Source organism: Tympanuchus pallidicinctus, unplaced genomic scaffold, assembly GCF_026119805.1.
Source record: "Tympanuchus pallidicinctus isolate F22 unplaced genomic scaffold, pur_lepc_1.0 scaffold56, whole genome shotgun sequence".
In the NCBI taxonomy this organism is placed as follows: Eukaryota; Metazoa; Chordata; class Aves; order Galliformes; family Phasianidae; genus Tympanuchus; species Tympanuchus pallidicinctus.
In genome coordinates this window covers 18,834-37,901 of record NW_026294776.1, presented here as the reverse complement: position 1 = coordinate 37,901, position 19,068 = coordinate 18,834, and the positions used below count along the sequence as shown (strand labels likewise).

General features: G+C 49.8%; 1 long non-coding RNA gene across 2 annotated transcripts in view; it reads right to left on the bottom strand.

Moving 5' to 3' along the window:
* Positions 1-2,268: 2,268 nt before the first annotated feature.
* The window catches only part of LOC128091946 (uncharacterized), a 32,114-nt gene continuing 15,314 nt past the window's right edge, over positions 2,269-19,068 (bottom strand). For both annotated transcript variants that reach the window (XR_008211549.1, XR_008211550.1), the window contains 2 exons: positions 2,857-2,966; positions 2,269-2,545 (listed from right to left, as the gene is read on the bottom strand). This is a non-coding gene — a long non-coding RNA (uncharacterized LOC128091946). The remainder of the gene's footprint in view (positions 2,546-2,856; positions 2,967-19,068) is intronic.

Genomic DNA, 19,068 nt, shown 5'->3' with positions numbered 1-19,068 from the left:
TAAGATTTAAGATTTCTAGATGCTTGTTTTCTTAATACGCACTGTTCACTTCTCCAAAGCTCCATTTCCTTTAGCCTTTCCATCTGAAGGGCTTTGAAAAACTCTTTGCAATAGCAATTCCATGATTGCTGTAATATACTTGGGTAGGTATTTGGACTTCAATCCAAATCATTTACGTGCTTTAGTGCCTGTGGTGGCAATGGTGATGGGAGGACGGGTGGAACAGATGGTCTTGTAGGTCGTTTCCTACCTTAGGATTCTATGACTTACCAATGCAAACAGTAATTAATTCCTTCCTTCTTCACAGATCTTAACAACTTGGCTTCCTCTTCCTCTCAACACTCTCTCCATCCACATGCCAGCAAGTCCTCTCTGATGCTTTCAACTGCTCTGCAAAATCAAAAATCACAGAAACTGTTCTCTGCTCTGGGAGAGTTCCAAAGCTTTTTGACCCGGCATAAAACTTGGGTCCCTCACATGATTTTTCCCAACTGTTAGAACTATCTTTTGTCATGCGCACATCACGTCTTTTCACATTTACCAACAGTTCTTGGAGATCCTCGAGAAAAGAAACAAAGGACATTCTTCCTTATTTCTCCTATCACTTGGCTACTACTTGGTGCTCCTCCACGACAGTGACACTGCTAGCATATTCATTGTTGTTTCTGTTTTTAAGTAACAAAATATTTTTTTCCCATGAACTTCATTTGAAAACCAGAGACGGACAAACCTCAAGCTTTTGAGAGGTCTGAACTGGTCACGAAAAGCACTCCGAAGCTCAGAGGCTTATCAAAGCTAATCTGAGAATTTCCAAACGTCTCTGCTCTAGGCAGAGGCACAGAAACCCGTTGGCTCAGGACTGCCATCACTGACCGGGCTCGCCTCTCTCCCTGCTCCTCTCCCAACATCCAGGACTGGTTTTTACCATGTCCCTGCTGAAGAGCACACAAGGTACGCAAGCACACCGCTCTCCCTAGGAAAAACATGGCTCCTAGGCACCTGCACTGCAAACCTGTAAGCAGACGTTCAAGTCTCACAGCAATCAGAAAAACTTGAGACATACCCGAGGCCCCTGCTTAGCAATAATGTTTGCTGAATTTGGGCTCACACTATGATTCCAACTCCTCACCTTCCTGCCTTCCAACTGCCTTCACTGCGCTTCAAGCTAAGATCCAATGCCTTCATGCCCTTACGTAACAGCAGCTGCTTCATCAGCACAGAGCAAGGAACGTCTCCGTAATTACATCACACACCAGCCAGGCTGCTAAGGATCCATAACTCTTCTGGGACAGCCTCATCAAACCTTTCTGCATTAGCCTTGCTATCACCCGGAACTCGTCCCATTACTGCTTGGAGGGGTCAGAGCCTGAACTCGACTAGAAGGCCACCTGTCCTCAGGAAATCAGGCACACCTGATACAACCACACCCCTGAGGCTCCTCTGCTCAACTTCAGCGATTCCCAATGCTCGCTTAAAAAATAAAACCCACCGAGAGCATCAAACGCCAACACGTTTCGGTGGCACAGCCCAGCGCAGAGCTACGATCCCAAAGCCATTGTAAGGTTTGATTTCACAGTGCTGGGTGGGACGATTCAACTGCTTCAAGCTCAAACGCGATGCAAGGGAGTGATTAATCCGTACATCTCAGCGACCTCAAAACCTGACGCCTTGGAAAAAACGAACACAACAGACCATCTCAAAGAGCAGATAATCAATCTACAGAACTTAAGCCAGCAGGCAGTCCTGTGGCCAAATTCTGTGCTGGCAGCAGAGTCTTTTCACAACCATTAGGAACATTCCTAGTTACAGAGCTACCACAACTTGGGCACTAAATACACAGACCCACCTGGCAGAACAGCAAATACAGAAGCAACTTACCCTCCCCTTATCCAACTCCGCTCTCACATTTAGAAGTGAAACTACAAGTTTAAATGCCGTGAAAACATCAGGGGATAAAAAAAAAAATCACCTGGTATTTTCCAGGCAAACCACCAAGATCATAGAATCACAGAATGCCCCAAGTTGTAAGGGATCCACAAGGATCACCAAGTCCAACCTGATGCTCCAGGAAGGACAACCCAAACGCAGATGGTCTTTCAGCTGCAGCAGCTCAGGACCAGGCCCACAGCCCTGGGGAGCCTGGCCACAACCACTGGTACCAGATGCAGCAAGCACAGGGAGCAGGCAGGTAGGCACAGCAAGCAGCTGTGACCAACCTGAGAGGGGGCCTGCTTACACAAATCAACCCGGGGCCTGCCTACACAAAGCTTTCACTCCAGTAAAGCTCCACCATTTGGACAGCCAGAACACAAACTGCCATTTCACTTCTCGTGGCTCTTCCCTGAACTCCCAGTTACTTCAGGGCCCTATCGCACTGCAACTGCTCATAATCGATAACCAAGATGATATCTATCACGACATAAGCAGCTCAGTTCTGCTTGGTGGCAATGACAGTCCATTCCCATTGCATCCCTTCATATGAGGAAAATCACGGCTGGCTTTCTGACAGCCTCCTGCACGATTCCCCCAGAAGCAGCCAGCACTTCTGAAAAGTGAAAGAAAGGAAGGTTCATGCAAACGGGCACACAAGGCTTGCAAGAGATGCAGTGCTCCACATCAGAGACAGGACCACCACAGTGCCGAAACACAGTTTATCACTAAAGGAAACATTGGAGAGCATATTCACAACTTCGGCATAATCTGCATAAGTAATGATTCAGCACGTATAGTTTTCTTATCATTCAGTTGGAGAAGGCAGATGCTCTCACACATCAATCAGCAAGCACTTGGATGAGCCAGCCCTCTGGTTTTCACAGAGACAGACAGGCATCGCTACTGCTGGCTCTGACACCTAACCAGGAGATGCTTCAGCTCTTTAACGTGGACTTCATTCCTTCCATCAGCAGCTGCTCCTGAACTGGCCTTCATTCACACAGCCACACCACCAACTTCCAGCACGAGCTGACCTGCAAAACAGAGCAGAGAACGCTGGATGACAGCCAACGCAGAGATAACATGCTTGAATATTCACGAAGAACAAAGCAACGACAATACAGAAGAGCAGCTGCAACAACACAGCAGCAAAGAAAAAAAAGGAAACGCCCCGGCCCCCCCCCCCGCACCTCCGGCCGCGCGTCGCCCCGCCCCCCGGCCCCGCGCAACGCAAAAAGCAAAGCAGAAAGAAAGCCATCACGCACGTTGCGGCACAAACACCAGCACAATATCTGCATATTACAACAAACTCCACAGCACAGAACCTTCCAGAAACAAGCCCTGCCCCCGGGCCAGTCAGCCCTTACAGGAGCTCCAGGAGGGGCAGCCAGGCTCCGCCCCTTCCAGCCAGGCTCCATTGCCTTCAGCTGCGCTCGCACGGCTCACCGGCTGCTTTCCTCAGCTGCTCCGTCAGTGGGTCAGGCTGCGATTCAACGCTTCTCATGCAGCAGAGCAAAGCAAAAAATAGCAAAGCAAAGCTATCGATGAAATCGAAACAACAAAGAAAGCTTGCAGGATTCTAGGAAATAACAAAAATCCACAGGAAGCGATGCAGAAGGCAGGGTTATGGCTGCGTGTCTGTCTGAAGGAAACAGCTGCACATCTTCACTGCTGCTCCATGCACCCATCGCAGACAGCTGCACACAACAGGGCTCCTGCAGCACTCACAGCTCCTGTCAGCTTCACTTTTAAAGCCATCTGATCAGCTTCCAACTCCGTATTGCAAGTGCTTTAAAGAAAGAAGCACTAAAGCTGGCAAACGCATGACGGCTCCAGATAACAAACACCAAGTCAAATGGCACTTCAGGCAATAGGCATCCTTAAATTTGCCCACCTCTTTTGGTTTATCCAGAGAGGCTTCTAGTTCTTTCAGAGCTTCTTCTCAATCCTGGAGCTGGAAAAACCAAGGGAAAAATGTTGAAATGGCTCCAAAACTCGTTCAATTTTCACTTAATCTCAATCTTGCCCTGCAGGTGGGTTTTTGCTCTACACAACATCTGACTACTTGGAAGAGCCCTAATGGCCGTCTGTCTACATTCAGCTATTGGCAATAGGCGAACGGTTGGACTGGGTGATCTTTGAGGTCTTTTCCAACCTTGGTGATTCTATGATTCTAACTGTTCTGTTTTCAAAGCACAGTTGGAATACTATGCGGTAAATAAGGTATCGGGCTGTTCACAGAACAGAAAAATGTAAAAGATTGAAAAGTTGCTGACTAAGTAAGCGACTTACATGCCGTACCTAAGATGAAGACTTGACGAAAAATAGCAAGTGATCACATGATTCAAGGCCGTACAATAATGGATCCTCAATAGCACATGAATAACATTTCATTGGGAAATATTAAATGTAGCATTTGCAAATGTTTACGTGTCTGACTTTGCGCTTCAATACTACTATTTCTCTGCAAGAGTTCTGTTATCTAGTTAGTACATAAAACAGGAATACTATCAGTGGCTGACAATTATGCAGGAGTATTCTTGTCAAGTATGGCAATACACAAGGGTCTGAAGCCTTCTTTTTTTTCTTGGCTCCAGGCTTGCTTTTTGAGGTATTTTTGGGGATAAGACTCTAACTGACTTACCCAGGAGGTGACTGATGAGTGTCACCGTGTGGCAGTCAACATAACTTTGTGGACATTGGAAAGCATTTCCTTTGGAACTCCTTGCCTTCAGAAGAGAGTTCTCAGGAGCTTTCACTAGCAGAAGATCTGGCCTGGGAGCAAATAACTCCAGCTTCGTGTGGGAGACTGGGGAATTATACCATCACGTACTGTGAAAAACAACAAGATGCAGGTGAGCACCTCCCCGCTCCCTCTTCTTTGCTGACGAGGTGTGGAAGATGGGAACAAAGGAGTTTCTGCTGAGATCCCAAAGCCAGAAGCTGCCGCTCCAAAGAGAGCTGACTCGATCACTTTGGACTTATGTATAGAAGTTGGTACTGCTGCCACTGCTGTCATCATCACCCAAACAACAACCCTTGACAACCCACCACTTCTGAAGATCAGCGTCTGAGCTATGAACCAAACCTAGTGGTGACTATCTCTCTCCTGCTTTCTGCAAAGACTCCTTGCTCTTATTTCCTGTCTTTACCACCCACCTTCCCTTCCCCACCTCCTTCAACAACTAGGACTTGTAGTAATCTGGTTGGGCTAGCATTTCACCCATCGTCCCCTAATCTCGCCATCAGGCATATGTATATTAAAAGAACCTTCTCTCCCTCCCGTATTAGGGAGACAAGGGTACCGTATGTACAAAGAAATACCAGTGGAATGACGATAGAGGTAGAAAGATACAGAGATGTTAATTTAAACTTGTATTTCACTAAATAATACCTCTGGATTTATTTTTGGACTTCATTTCATTTTGAAAAATTTTCACCAATACTACCCCCAGTCTCTGAAAAAATTGGTCAATGTAACACGAAAGAAGTTAAGGCACTCCATCTCCAAAGCTGCTTCAACGTCTTCAATGTCTTCCCGGGCTCCTGTCAAACAGAGTAACAGAGTGTGCATTTATTACATCAAAGGATAGAAGCACTGGAGGAAGGTCTCGTTATCTGAGCTGGAAGTGCCTTGATAGGATCACAGTGCTAAATAAGCCCCTTTGACAACAAAACAAAGTCCAAAATGGACTCACAAATCACAAGTGTTTCAAATCCAAGAGTAGAAATAGCTTTGTTTTAGATAGGTTGTTGTTAGCATTTTGTTTTGAGCCCTGCTGGTGGCAGTGGGGGTCCAGGCCATCAGCCCCCTGCCGGGAGCCCGGCTGCTGGCGGCTGGGCACAGGGCAATTAGGGGACACTCACTGCATCCAGAAGGCGAGCCGTCGTCTCCTCACCTGCTCCTTCTTCTCCCGCAGGTGAACACGGGGCAGGGATGGTGGTCGGGCCCTGCTGCACATCCAGGGCTCGTGCAGGACACTGGGAGCCTGGCAGCGCAGTGGCACAGGCGGCCTCTGTCACCGCAGGGGCTCCCCAGCAGTGTGTGCCCACCCCAGGGGGCTGGGATGGGGCTGCTCCGTCACGCCACATGCCAAACGGAAGCCGAGCCCAAAGCCCAGCAGCCCTGCAGCCCCATTGTTGCCCCAGGTGCAGGCATGGGCTGCAGGGCCCAGTCCCACTCGGCACGCATTCTCCAGCTCCAGCTCCTCCAGCTCCTCTTGCAGGCGCTGTTTCTCCTGGAGCAGCACCTGGCAGACAAAAGTGTGAGTGCCCGTTGCCTGCTGCAGCCCTCCTGCAGGTCCCCAGCCTGGGGGCAAGCAGCCCCGATCCCCGCACCCCTCCACACTACCTCGATCTCCTCCGTCTTAGCCTGCAGCTGCTTTGCCAGCTGGGCGATGAGCTGCTTCTACTGCAAGACAACGGCTGGGCCACGTGGGATGGCTGTTCTGGGACCCACGGACCCGAGGGACCAGGACTGAGGTCCTCCTCACAGCCAGAGCTGTGAGGACGCCAAGCTCTGAGGACGCGCCCCTGCTTCACCCTATCTGCTCCAGCTCCTATTTCCTGGCAGCCACTCTTTTGCCCTGTGCTTGCTGGGATGCCTGCAGGAAAGGAGAAGAGGAGCAGCCATCAGGGCACCAGCATCAGCACATTCAGCATCCACTCACGCTATTCTTCCCTTAGAGCAGGACTCTGAATCCTGATGTCCTGATGTCACTCTGGAAACGAGAGAGAAAAAAGAGGCAAAGAAGAGAATAAAAAGTAGAAAGCAACACACGTCACTGTAGAGAAAGCCAGCAGGAAAGCTCAGCATAGGAGGGCTGTGGACACCCCCTGTGTCACAGCCCAACGTTTGGGGCAGCCCTCTGGGGCCCCATCTGTGCCCTCCCCCACAGAAAACTTGGTTCCAGTGGGGTGGGGTTGACACCCCTCTCCTTTGTAATTAAGGTTTACTTGTTGATCATGGGGATTTGGGGATGTCCTCTGCATGTAAATAATAAGGAGAGGAGGAGTGGCTCTGGGGCTCCATATGTCACCCTGGGGGTAAACTTTGGGGACAGAGGTCAGTGCAGCATCCTGGCCCCAGAGCCCCAGAGCCCACTGCGGCCCCATCTCATAGCCATCCCTTATCCGTGTCCCACAACTTTATCCCATCCCATCTAAGGCTGTTGATGTGGTCTACCTAGACTTCAGCAAAGCCTTTGACACTGTCTCCCACAGCATTCTCCTGCAGAAGCTGGCAGCCCGAGGCTTGCATGGGTGCACTCTCGGCTGGGTGAGGAGCTGGCTGGAGGGCCGGGCTCAGAGAGTGGTGGTGAATGGAGTCAAATCCAGCTGGCGACCGGTCGTGAGCGGTGTTGCCCAGGGCTCGGTGCTGGGGCCTGTCCTCTTCAATATCTCGATTGATGACCTGGATGAGGGCATCGAGTGCACCCTCAGTAAATTTGCAGACGACACCAAATGGGCTGGAAGTGTGGATCTGCCTGGGGGTAGCGAGGCCCTGCAGAGGGATCTGGACAGGCGGGAGAGCTGGGCTGAAGCCAACGGGTTGAGTTTCAACAAGGCCAAATGCCGGGTCCTGCACTTGGGCTACAACAACCCCAGGCGACGCTGCAGGCTTGGGGCGGTGTGGCTGGAGGACGGCGTAGAGGAAACGGACCTGGGGGTATGGATGCATGCTGGGCTGAATATGAGCCGACAGTGTGCCCAGGTGGCCAAGAAGGCCAATGGCATCCTGGCTTGCATCAGAAACAGCGTTGCAGGCAGGAACAGAGAGTTCCCCTGTACTCGGCACTGGTGAGGCCGCACCTCGAGTACCGTGTCCAGTTTGGGGCCCCTCACTGCAAGAAAGACATCGAGGCCCTGGAACGCGTTCAGAGGAGGGCAGCAAAGCTGGTGAGGGGTCTGGAACGCAGGCCGTATGAGGAGAGGCTGAAGGAGCTGGGAACGTTCAGCCTGGAGAAGAGGAGGCTCAGGGGAGACCTCGTTGCTCTCTGTAACTTCCTGGAGGGAGGTTGTAGCGAGCTGGGGGTCGGCCTCTGCTCTCGTGTCATCAGTGATAGGAGCAGAGGGAATGGTTTCAAGCTACGGCAGGGGAGATTCAGGCTGGACATCAGGAAGTATTACTTTTCCGAAAGGGTGGCCAGGCACTGGAGTGGATGCCCAGGGAGGTGGTGGAGTCACCGAGCCTGGGGGTGTTCAAGGAAAGACTGGATGCTGTGTTGAGGGACATGGTTTAGTGGGAGCTATTGGCAATAGGCGAACGGTTGGACTGGGTGATCTTTGAGGTCTTTTCCAACCTTGGTGATTCTATGATTCTAACTGTTCTGTTTTCAAAGCACAGTTGGAATACTATGCGGTAAATAAGGTATCGGGCTGTTCACAGAACAGAAAAATGTAAAAGATTGAAAAGTTGCTGACTAAGTAAGCGACTTACATGCCGTACCTAAGATGAAGACTTGACGAAAAATAGCAAGTGATCACATGATTCAAGGCCGTACAATAATGGATCCTCAATAGCACATGAATAACATTTCATTGGGAAATATTAAATGTAGCATTTGCAAATGTTTACGTGTCTGACTTTGCGCTTCAATACTACTATTTCTCTGCAAGAGTTCTGTTATCTAGTTAGTACATAAAACAGGAATACTATCAGTGGCTGACAATTATGCAGGAGTATTCTTGTCAAGTATGGCAATACACAAGGGTCTGAAGCCTTCTTTTTTTTCTTGGCTCCAGGCTTGCTTTTTGAGGTATTTTTGGGGATAAGACTCTAACTGACTTACCCAGGAGGTGACTGATGAGTGTCACCGTGTGGCAGTCAACATAACTTTGTGGACATTGGAAAGCATTTCCTTTGGAACTCCTTGCCTTCAGAAGAGAGTTCTCAGGAGCTTTCACTAGCAGAAGATCTGGCCTGGGAGCAAATAACTCCAGCTTCGTGTGGGAGACTGGGGAATTATACCATCACGTACTGTGAAAAACAGGATGCAGGTGAGCACCTCCCCGCTCCCTCTTCTTTGCTGACAAGGTGTGGAAGATGGGAACAAAGGAGTTTCTGCTGAGATCCCAAAGCCAGAAGCTGCCGCTCCAAAGAGAGCTGACTCGATCACTTTGGACTTATGTATAGAAGTTGGTACTGCTGCCACTGCTGTCATCATCACCCAAACAACAACCCTTGACAACCCACCACTTCTGAAGATCAGCGTCTGAGCTATGAACCAAACCTAGTGGTGACTATCTCTCTCCTGCTTTCTGCAAAGACTCCTTGCTCTTATTTCCTGTCTTTACCACCCACCTTCCCTTCCCCACCTCCTTCAACAACTAGGACTTGTAGTAATCTGGTTGGGCTAGCATTTCACCCATCGTCCCCTAATCTCGCCATCAGGCATATGTATATTAAAAGAACCTTCTCTCCCTCCCGTATTAGGGAGACAAGGGTACCATATTACAAAGAAATACCAGTGGAATGACGATAGAGGTAGAAAGATACAGAGATGTTAATTTAAACTTGTATTTCACTAAATAATACCTCTGGATTTATTTTTGGACTTCATTTCATTTTGAAAAATTTTCACCAATACTACCCCCAGTCTCTGAAAAAATTGGTCAATGGAACACGAAAGAAGTTAAGGCACTCCATCTCCAAAGCTCCTTCAACGTCTTCAATGTCTTCCCGGGCTCCTGTCAAACAGAGTAACAGAGTGTGCATTTATTACATCAAAGGATAGAAGCACTGGAGGAAGGTCTCGTTATCTGAGCTGGAAGTGCCTTGATAGGATCACAGTGCTAAATAAGCCCCTTTGACAACAAAACAAAGTCCAAAATGGACTCACAAATCACAAGTGTTTAAAATCCAAGAGTAGACATAGCTTTGTTTTAGATAGGTTGTTGTTAGCATTTTGTTTTGAGCCCTGCTGGTGGCAGTGGGGGTCCAGGCCATCAGCCCCCTGCCGGGAGCCCGGCTGCTGGCGGCTGGGCACAGGGCAATTAGGGGACACTCACTGCATCCAGAAGGCGAGCCGTCGTCTCCTCACCTGCTCCTTCTTCTCCCGCAGGTGAACACGGGGCAGGGATGGTGGTCGGGCCCTGCTGCACATCCAGGGCTCGTGCAGGACACTGGGAGCCTGGCAGCGCAGTGGCACAGGCGGCCTCTGTCACCGCAGGGGCTCCCCAGCAGTGTGTGCCCACCCCAGGGGGCTGGGATGGGGCTGCTCCGTCACGCCACATGCCAAACGGAAGCCGAGCCCAAAGCCCAGCAGCCCTGCAGCCCCATTGTTGCCCCAGGTGCAGGCATGGGCTGCAGGGCCCAGTCCCACTCGGCACGCATTCTCCAGCTCCAGCTCCTCCAGCTCCTCTTGCAGGCGCTGTTTCTCCTGGAGCAGCACCTGGCAGACAAAAGTGTGAGTGCCCGTTGCCTGCTGCAGCCCTCCTCCAGGTCCCCAGCCTGGGGGCAAGCAGCCCCGATCCCCGCACCCCTCCACACTACCTCGATCTCCTCCGTCTTAGCCTGCAGCTGCTTTGCCAGCTGGGCGATGAGCTGCTTCTACTGCAAGACAACGGCTGGGCCACGTGGGATGGCTGTTCTGGGACCCACGGACCCCAGGGACCAGGACTGAGGTCCTCCTCACAGCCAGAGCTGTGAGGACGCCAAGCTCTGAGGACGCGCCCCTGCTTCACCCTATCTGCTCCAGCTCCTATTTCCTGGCAGCCACTCTTTTGCCCTGTGCTTGCTGGGATGCCTGCAGGAAAGGAGAAGAGGAGCAGCCATCAGGGCACCAGCACTCCCACGGAGCTCCGTCTGACAGCAGCTCCGTGCCGCCGTCCCCTCCCACCTCCTCCATCGGGGCAACCGGCGCCCGCAGGGCTGCAGCTGCAGACCCGCACGGGGTCTGAAAATCACCAAGCTTGATTGTACAAATCAGCACGTAACATAGCAACTCTTCTCTCCAGCAACCAGAAAAGAGAGATAGCAAAGGAATAATTGATTCACAGGTCTGGAAGACAAATACTGACACATTAAGAGCATGACACAAACCCACTCTAGTTCAGACATAGCTGAAAGCTGTTGTCAGCCAAAGCCTCAGCAGTTACCAAAACGTAAACAAAGCTACGCTTAAGGCGTTCATTTTTTAAGTTGAACGCAATGCCTGGCATTACAAAAAATCAAAATAATCCTAAGTTCCTCTGGTTTGAATCAAAAAACGGGAGAAAATCACTCAGAAGCAGAACATTCACGACTTCTAAAATCACTCTGCCTTTTAGTCTTTGCATCCACCTGCCTTACCAAGAGAAGAACAAAAGCCTGTCTGCTAGGACCTCGGGGTCCTGATGGACGAGAGACTTAACATGAGCCAGCAGTGCGCTCTGGCAGCTCGAAAGGCAAATGGGATCCTGGGCTCCATCAGGAGAGGGGTGGTCAGCAGGGAGAGGGAGGTGATTGTCCCTCTCTACTCGGCTCTTGTGAGGCCCCATCTGGAGTACTGTGTCCAGGTGTGGAGCCCTCAGTACAAGAAAGACAGAGAGATCTTGGAAAGGGTCCAGAGGAGGGCGACTAAGATGATCAGGGGGCTGGAGCACCTCCCCTATGAGGACAGGCTGAGGGAGTTGGGCTTGTTCAGCCTGGAGAAGAGAAGGCTGCGGGGTGACCTCATGGCAGCCTATCAATACCTGAAGGGAACCTACACCCAGGAGGGGAGTAAACTCTTCCAAAGGGCTGACAACAGCAGGACTAGGGGAAATGGATCCAAGTTGAAGGAGGGAAGATTGAGGTTGGATGTTAGGGGGAAGTTCTTCACAAGGAGAGTGGTTAGGCCCTGGAACGGGCTGCCCAGGGAGGTTGTGGATGCCCCGTCCTTGGACGTGTTCAAGGCCAGGTTGGACGGGGTCCTGGGCAACCTGATCTGAATGTGTGTGTTTGGTGGCCCTGCGAGGCAGGGGGGTTGGAACTACATGATCCTTGAGGTCCCTTCCAACCCGGGTGATTCTGTGATTCTGTGCTAGCCAGCAACCGGCCAGCAAAAACTACTGAAATTATCCGTCAGCAATGAAGAAGCAACAATACAAGGAAAAGTACATCAGCTGAGTTATTCACGCTTCAGAAGACCAAAAGGTACCAAGATCTGAACTACCTGAGCTCCACGGTCAGCCTTGCTCAAGCTACACCATCGCCTACTGCAGCTGGGACTTACTCTGTGTTCCTAAGCCTACTGCTTCGGTAGATCGGAAAGTCTGGTTGCATCAGCTGTAAAATACCAACAGCTCAGGGCTCTGTCTTACATGCAGCAAAACTTCATCTTAGCAGAGACAATTCCAACTAGTTTGGAAGCCACCCACTGTTGCCTGTGGATAGCAAAGATAAAATGGAATCCCACAGGCTCGTACTCTTAGCCTGTACTCCCACAGGTAGTGACAGAGCGCTCTAGAGTGGGATGTGACAATGACACGAGTCCCACAGCAGACAGAAACATTTAAAGGCAACAACACTGCTCTGAGGCAGTACCAGCAAGCGCACTGCGCTCTCCCCCCACGCCCCTGCTCTCACCAGTAACCTGCTGCTGCTCGGGGTCCTGCCGGCAGGAAGCTGCCCCAAGTGCTGCCCCACAGCCACCCCAAGCAGCCTCACCAGCACAGGGCTGCACTGAGCCCAGCAGCAGGCAGGGCACCCTGCACGGTGGAGGCCAGGCTGTGGCCGGCTCAGCTCCCACCCCGCTGTGCCTGCAGGCCCACTGACCCCACGCACAGCAGGTGCTGTGCCATCACAGCACAGGGGCAACAGAGGCATGTTCTCTGCGGGTTCTGTCCTATAAAGGCCACCACACAACCTGGCACTCTGAAGCTTACATGGATTAACACCTCGGGAGCCCCTCTCTTCAAGGAGCTCATTCTACAGGTCTGAGTCCCACAAAGGCTGTGGGGCGACGACAGTCGGCACTGCGGCAGATACCCTTCCTAAGCAAGATCCTGCTCCTAAGACACTCCAATTAGTGTGGCAGAACCCTACCTTATTTTCTGTTTAATCTCTGAATCAATCTCACGTGCATCCAAATAACAGACTCAGCACCTGCAACGAGTCTAGATTGAGCAAAGCCTTCGACAGAGGGAGCAAAGAGATCAAGACACCATGATGCAATGGGATGGAGTCCAAGCAGCTGGCCAAGCACACACCACGTGCATGCATTTCCAAGCTGAGCGTGCGCCTGGTGTTGGGACTGCATCATTCCCTATCAAAACAATTCCTGAGTACCCTCATGAAGAAAGCTATATGCCAACATCACTGGATTTAAGATTTAAGATTTCTAGATGCTTGTTTTCTTAATACGCACTGTTCACTTCTCCAAAGCTCCATTTCCTTTAGCCTTTCCATCTGAAGGGCTTTGAAAAACTCTTTGCAATAGCAATTCCATGATTGCTGTAATATACTTGGGTAGGTAATTGGACTTCAATCCAAATCATTTACGTGCTTTAGTGCCTGTGGTGGCAATGGTGATGGGAGGACGGGTGGAACAGATGGTCTTGTAGGTCGTTTCCTACCTTAGGATTCTATGACTTACCAATGCAAACAGTAATTAATTCCTTCCTTCTTCACAGATCTTAACAACTTGGCTTCCTCTTCCTCTCAACACTCTCTCCATCCACATGCCAGCAAGTCCTCTCTGATGCTTTCAACTGCTCTGCAAAATCAAAAATCACAGAAACTGTTCTCTGCTCTGGGAGAGTTCCAAAGCTTTTTGACCCGGCATAAAACTTGGGTCCCTCACATGATTTTTCCCAACTGTTAGAACTATCTTTTGTCATGCGCACATCACGTCTTTTCACATTTACCAACAGTTCTTGGAGATCCTCGAGAAAAGAAACAAAGGACATTCTTCCTTATTTCTCCTATCACTTGGCTACTACTTGGTGCTCCTCCACGACAGTGACACTACTAGCATATTCATTGTTGTTTCTGTTTTTAAGTAACAAAATATTTTTTTCCCATGAACTTCATTTGAAAACCAGAGACGGACAAACCTCAAGCTTTTGAGAGGTCTGAACTGGTCACGAAAAGCACTCCGAAGCTCAGAGGCTTATCAAAGCTAATCTGAGAATTTCCAAACGTCTCTGCTCTAGGCAGAGGCACAGAAACCCGTTGGCTCAGGACTGCCATCACTGACCGGGCTCGCCTCTCTCCCTGCTCCTCTCCCAACATCCAGGACTGGTTTTTACCATGTCCCTGCTGAAGAGCACACAAGGTACGCAAGCACACCGCTCTCCCTAGGAAAAACATGGCTCCTAGGCACCTGCACTGCAAACCTGTAAGCAGACGTTCAAGTCTCACAGCAATCAGAAAAACTTGAGACATACCCGAGGCCCCTGCTTAGCAATAATGTTTGCTGAATTTGGGCTCACACTATGATTCCAACTCCTCACCTTCCTGCCTTCCAACTGCCTTCACTGCGCTTCAAGCTAAGATCCAATGCCTTCATGCCCTTACGTAACAGCAGCTGCTTCATCAGCACAGAGCAAGGAACGTCTCCGTAATTACATCACACACCAGCCAGGCTGCTAAGGATCCATAACTCTTCTGGGACAGCCTCATCAAACCTTTCTGCATTAGCCTTGCTATCACCCGGAACTCGTCCCATTACTGCTTGGAGGGGTCAGAGCCTGAACTCGACTAGAAGGCCACCTGTCCTCAGGAAATCAGGCACACCTGATACAACCACACCCCTGAGGCTCCTCTGCTCAACTTCAGCGATTCCCAATGCTCGCTTAAAAAATAAAACCCACCGAGAGCATCAAACGCCAACACGTTTCGGTGGCACAGCCCAGCGCAGAGCTACGATCCCAAAGCCATTGTAAGGTTTGATTTCACAGTGCTGGGTGGGACGATTCAACTGCTTCAAGCTCAAACGCGATGCAAGGGAGTGATTAATCCGTACATCTCAGCGACCTCAAAACCTGACGCCTTGGAAAAAATGAACACAACAGACCATCTCAAAGAGCAGATAATCAATCTACAGAACTTAAGCCAGCAGGCAGTCCTGTGGCCAAATTCTGTGCTGGCAGCAGAGTCTTTTCACGACCATTAGGAACATTCCTAGTTACAGAGCTACCACAACTTGGGCACTAAATACACAGACCCACCTGGCAGAACAGCAAATACAGAAGCAACTTACCCTCCCCTTATCCAACTCCGCTCTCACATTTAGAAGTGAAACTACAAGTTTAAATGCCGTGAAAACATCAGGGGATAAAAAAAAAAATCACCTGGTATTTTCCAGGCAAACCACCAAGATCATAGAATCACAGAATGCCCCAAGTTGTAAGGGATCCACAAGGATCACCAAGTCCAACCTGATGCTCCAGGAAGGACAACCCAAACGCAGATGGTCTTTCAGCTGCAGCAGCTCAGGACCAGGCCCACAGCCCTGGGGAGCCTGGCCACAACCACTGGTACCAGATGCAGCAAGCACAGGGAGCAGGCAGGTAGGCACAGCAAGCAGCTGTGACCAACCTGAGAGGGGGCCTGCTTACACAAATCAACCCGGGGCCTGCCTACACAAAGCTTTCACTCCAGTAAAGCTCCACCATTTGGACAGCCAGAACACAAACTGCCATTTCACTTCTCGTGGCTCTTCCCTGAACTCCCAGTTACTTCAGGGCCCTATCGCACTGCAACTGCTCATAATCGATAACCAAGATGATATCTATCACGACATAAGCAGCTCAGTTCTGCTTGGTGGCAATGACAGTCCATTCCCATTGCATCCCTTCATATGAGGAAAATCACGGCTGGCTTTCTGACAGCCTCCTGCACGATTCCCCCAGAAGCAGCCAGCACTTCTGAAAAGTGAAAGAAAGGAAGGTTCATGCAAACGGGCACACAAGGCTTGCAAGAGATGCAGTGCTCCACATCAGAGACAGGACCACCACAGTGCCGAAACACAGTTTATCACTAAAGGAAACATTGGAGAGCATATTCACAACTTCGGCATAATCTGCCTAAGTAATGATTCAGCACGTATAGTTTTCTTATCATTCAGTTGGAGAAGGCAGGTGCTCTCACACATCAATCAGCAAGCACTTGGATGAGCCAGCCCTCTGGTTTTCACAGAGACAGACAGGCATCGCTACTGCTGGCTCTGACACCTAACCAGGAGATGCTTCAGCTCTTTAACGTGGACTTCATTCCTTCCATCAGCAGCTGCTCCTGAACTGGCCTTCATTCACACAGCCACACCACCAACTTCCAGCACGAGCTGACCTGCAAAACAGAGCAGAGAACGCTGGATGACAGCCAACGCAGAGATAACATGCTTGAATATTCACGAAGAACAAAGCAACGACAATACAGAAGAGCAGCTGCAACAACACAGCAGCAAAGAAAAAAAAGGAAACGCCCCGGCCCCCCCCCCCCGCACCTCCGGCCGCGCGTCGCCCCGCCCCCCGGCCCCGCGCAACGCAAAAAGCAAAGCAGAAAGAAAGCCATCACGCACGTTGCGGCACAAACACCAGCACAATATCTGCATATTACAACAAACTCCACAGCACAGAACCTTCCAGAAACAAGCCCTGCCCCCGGGCCAGTCAGCCCTTACAGGAGCTCCAGGAGGGGCAGCCAGGCTCCGCCCCTTCCAGCCAGGCTCCATTGCCTTCAGCTGCGCTCGCACGGCTCACCGGCTGCTTTCCTCAGCTGCTCCGTCAGTGGGTCAGGCTGCGATTCAACGCTTCTCATGCAGCAGAGCAAAGCAAAAAATAGCAAAGCAAAGCTATCGATGAAATCAAAACAACAAAGAAAGCTTGCAGGATTCTAGGAAATAACAAAAATCCACAGGAAGCGATGCAGAAGGCAGGGTTATGGCTGCGTGTCTGTCTGAAGGAAACAGCTGCACATCTTCACTGCTGCTCCATGCACCCATCGCAGACAGCTGCACACAACAGGGCTCCTGCAGCACTCACAGCTCCTGTCAGCTTCACTTTTAAAGCCATCTGATCAGCTTCCAACTCCGTATTGCAAGTGCTTTAAAGAAAGAAGCACTAAAGCTGGCAAACGCATGACGGCTCCAGATAACAAACACCAAGTCAAATGGCACTTCAGGCAATAGGCATCCTTAAATTAGCCCACCTCTTTTGGTTTATCCAGAGAGGCTTCTAGTTCTTTCAGAGCTTCTTCTCATTCCTGGAGCTGGAAAAACCAAGGGAAAAATGTTGAAATGGCTCCAAAACTCGTTCAATTTTCACTTAATCTCAATCTTGCCCTGCAGGTGGGTTTTTGCTCTACACAACATCTGACTACTTGGAAGAGCCCTAATGGCCGTCTGTCTACATTCAGCTATTGGCAATAGGCGAACGGTTGGACTGGGTGATCTTTGAGGTCTTTTCCAACCTTGGTGATTCTATGATTCTAACTGTTCTGTTTTCAAAGCACAGTTGGAATACTATGCGGTAAATAAGGTATCGGGCTGTTCACAGAACAGAAAAATGTAAAAGATTGAAAAGTTGCTGACTAAGTAAGCGACTTACATGCCGTACCTAAGATGAAGACTTGACGAAAAATAGCAAGTGATCACATGATTCAAGGCCGTACAATAATGGATCCTCAATAGCACATGAATAACATTTCATTGGGAAATATTAAATGTAGCATTTGCAAATGTTTCCGTGTCTGACTTTGCGCTTCAATACTACTATTTCTCTGCAAGAGTTCTGTTATCTAGTTAGTACATAAAACAGGAATACTATCAGTGGCTGACAATTATGCAGGAGTATTCTTGTCAAGTATGGCAATACACAAGGGTCTGAAGCCTTCTTTTTTTTCTTGGCTCCAGGCTTGCTTTTTGAGGTATTTTTGGGGATAAGACTCTAACTGACTTACCCAGGAGGTGACTGATGAGTGTCACCGTGTGGCAATCAACATAACTTTGTGGACATTTGAAAGCATTTCCTTTGGAACTCCTTGCCTTCAGAAGAGAGTTCTCAGGAGCTTTCACTAGCAGAAGATCTGGCCTGGGAGCAAATAACTCCAGCTTCGTGTGGGAGACTGGGGAATTATACCATCACGTACTGTGAAAAACAACAAGATGCAGGTGAGCACCTCCCCGCTCCCTCTTCTTTGCTGACAAGGTGTGGAAGATGGGAACAAAGGAGTTTCTGCTGAGATCCCAAAGCCAGAAGCTGCCGCTCCAAAGAGAGCTGACTCGATCACTTTGGACTTATGTATAGAAGTTGGTACTGCTGCCACTGCTGTCATCATCACCCAAACAACAACCCTTGACAACCCACCACTTCTGAAGATCAGCGTCTGAGCTATGAACCAAACCTAGTGGTGACTATCTCTCTCCTGCTTTCTGCAAAGACTCCTTGCTCTTATTTCCTGTCTTTACCACCCACCTTCCCTTCCCCACCTCCTTCAACAACTAGGACTTGTAGTAATCTGGTTGGGCTAGCATTTCACCCATCGTCCCCTAATCTCGCCATCAGGCATATGTATATTAAAAGAACCTTCTCTCCCTCCCGTATTAGGGAGACAAGGGTACCATATTACAAAGAAATACCAGTGGAATGACGATAGAGGTAGAAAGATACAGAGATGTTAATTTAAACTTGTATTTCACTAAATAATACCTCTGGATTTATTTTTGGACTTCATTTCATTTTGAAAAATTTTCACCAATACTACCCCCAGTCTCTGAAAAAATTGGTCAATGTAACACGAAAGAAGTTAAGGCACTCCATCTCCAAAGCTGCTTCAACGTCTTCAATGTCTTCCCGGGCTCCTGTCAAACAGAGTAACAGAGTGTGCATTTATTACATCAAAGGATAGAAGCACTGGAGGAAGGTCTCGTTATCTGAGCTGGAAGTGCCTTGATAGGATCACAGTGCTAAATAAGCCCCTTTGACAACAAAACAAAGTCCAAAATGGACTCACAAATCACAAGTGTTTCAAATCCAAGAGTAGAAATAGCTTTGTTTTAGATAGGTTGTTGTTAGCATTTTGTTTTGAGCCCTGCTGGTGGCAGTGGGGGTCCAGGCCATCAGCCCCCTGCCGGGAGCCCGGCTGCTGGCGGCTGGGCACAGGGCAATTAGGGGACACTCACTGCATCCAGAAGGCGAGCCGTCGTCTCCTCACCTGCTCCTTCTTCTCCC